The sequence below is a fragment of the Tenrec ecaudatus genome, chromosome 8 (assembly GCF_050624435.1).
Source record: "Tenrec ecaudatus isolate mTenEca1 chromosome 8, mTenEca1.hap1, whole genome shotgun sequence".
Taxonomy (NCBI): Eukaryota; Metazoa; Chordata; class Mammalia; order Afrosoricida; family Tenrecidae; genus Tenrec; species Tenrec ecaudatus.
The window spans coordinates 35,326,695-35,329,188 of record NC_134537.1 but is presented as its reverse complement, the minus strand read 5'-3'; the positions used below and the strand labels follow the sequence as shown (position 1 = coordinate 35,329,188).

General features: G+C 49.4%; 1 pseudogene; it reads right to left on the bottom strand.

The window, feature by feature from the left end:
- Window positions 1-240: 240 nt before the first annotated feature.
- On the bottom strand, window positions 241-1,249 carry LOC142454259 (malate dehydrogenase, mitochondrial pseudogene; annotated as a pseudogene).
- Window positions 1,250-2,494: the final 1,245 nt, after the last annotated feature.

Here is a 2,494-nt window from a genome sequence, read left to right as displayed (position 1 = left end):
AAAGATATTAAGACAAAATTCCATTTTTTATATATATATATATATATATATATATAATTTTTTTTGGAAAAGAAATCAAAGATGGCTTTTATTGATGCTCTGATTTGGAAGGGGTGGTAACATTCTTACAACAAATATCATCAGGGAAAATTAGAAAAGCAGCGAAGATCTCTGAAATGACTTTATGTGACAAGAAGCCCGAATAAGTTAAGGGACCAGCGGCCTCCTCTGACAGGCATCTTACTTCATGTTCTTCACAAACTCCTCCCCTTCTTGATGGAGGCCTTCAGCTCCGGGATGGCGTCGGCGATCTCTTCTCCTCGAACAAGGACACCTTGCCGATGCCCAGGTTCTTCTCCAGCCCGTTTTCCCAAGCAGCAACGGAGTGGAGAAGTAGGTGCAGTCTGTCTCCTGGGACTTCACAAAGGAGCACTCGATGACACCCTCCTTGCCGCTCAACGCGTCCACGATGGAGAAGACAAGCGGGCACCCGCATAGGCCATGGACAAGGTGGCAGAGCCTGCCCCCACTTTTGCCTTAACCACCTCCGTGCCAGCCTCCTGGATGCGCCCCGTAAGGGCCGTCGGCTGGTCTTGGGGAAGTCCACCTTGGGCGTACACTGGGAGATCAGGGGATGATGGTCTTCCCTGCATGGCCGCCAATGACGGGGACGTTGACTCGAGCTGGGTCCAAACGTTTCAGCTCCGCCACAAAAGTGTTGGCCCTGATGACGTCCAGGGTGGTCACGCCGAAGATCTTCTTGGGGTTGTGTACACGCCGTGCTTCTTGAACACCTCTGCGGTGATGGGGATGGTGGAGTTGACCGGATTGGCGATGATGCGGATCATGGCTTTGGGGCAATGCTGGCCACAGGCGGCCGCCAGGGTGGCCACGATCGTGGCTTTGGTGTTGAACAGGTCGTCCCGCGTCGTGCCTGGCTTTCTTGGGACTTCCGCTGGGAGGACCACCACGTTGAACCTTTCAAGCAGTCGGGCAGCTGCTCGGGTCCAAGGTACCTTTTAACGTGGGCTCCGGTCTCGACTCAGGTTGGCGGCTACTCCAGGGGTGTGAGCGATATCATAGAGAGTCAGGCAGCTCACCAAGGGACTGTTCTTCAGGAGGAGTGAGAGAGGCTGCCCGATTCCTCCAGAAGCACCCAGCAGGCTACTTTAGCATGGTTCTGGGCCGAGGTGCTGAAGCTGTGGCAGAGAGCAGTAGCGGGCGCAGGCCGGGCCAGGACAGAGAGCATGGCTGGGCAGGAGGGGCACAGGCCGGGGAGCAAAGGAGCTGGCGACGAGCAAGTCCATTATATTTTTAAAAAATCGTTTTATTGGGGCTCATACAACTCTATCACAATCCATGCATACATCAATTGAGTAAAGCATCTTTATACATTCATTGCCCTCATCATTCTCAAAATTCACCTTCGAATTGGGTTCCTGGAATCAGCTCATTTTCATTTTTCCCTCCCCCTCCCTTCCCTATCCCCCCTCCTTCATGAACCCTTAATAATTTATAAATTATTATTTTATCTTATCTTACACTTCCTGATGTCTCCCTTCACCCACTTTCCTGTTGCCCATTCCCCAGAGAGGAAGGTTATATATAGATACCCGAGATCGGTTCCCTCTTTCTACAACCCCCCTTCCCTCCTGGTATCGCCACCCTCACCATTGGTCCTGAGGGGTTCATCTGTCCTAGATTCCCTGTGTTTCTAGATCCCAACTGTACCGCTGTGCATCCTCTGGTCTAACCAGGTTTGCAAGGTAGAATTGGGATCATGATAGTTGGGGGGAGGAAGCGTTTAAGAACTAGAGGAAAGTTGTGAGTTTCATTATTGCTACACTGAACCCTGAGTGACTCATCTCCTCCCCCACTACCCCTCTGCAAGGGATGTCCAGTTGTCTACAGATGGGCATTGGGTCCCCATCATGCATTCCCTTCATTCATGATGATATGATCCCCCCACCCCCGCCTTTGTTGCTTGAAACCTGGTCCCCTCGACCCTTCATGATCACCCCATTGTAATTTTTCCATAATATTTTCTAAGCAACCTCATATCTTGAGTCAATCTCTTTAAAAAGATAAAAAAATATCAGAGTGACCTTAGGGCCAACAAGAAAGAAGAGGCTAGCATGAAGTGCCTCCTTTGGACCAGTGTCTCCCTGTTGTAAAATGTCTAGACCTTGGGGAAGATTGATGCCAAGATGCATGGAGATCTCCAAGGATGCTAAGTCCAAAGATATTGAAATGATACAGGGACTTTCTCCACAGGCAACAATGAGAGCGCACGTCTCCTTAGAGCTAGGACCCGAACTTGGACTTCTAATCTCCTACACTAAGAGAAAATAAATTTCTATATTTTAAATTCACCTACTTTTGTCAATTCAGTTATAGCAGCAATAGGTAACTGTGGTAGTTAGGCACCCGTAAAAAGATGTGGGTAGAGTTTAGCCTGTCAATCAGCTTGCAGCTTGGTGATCTCATTTGAAGG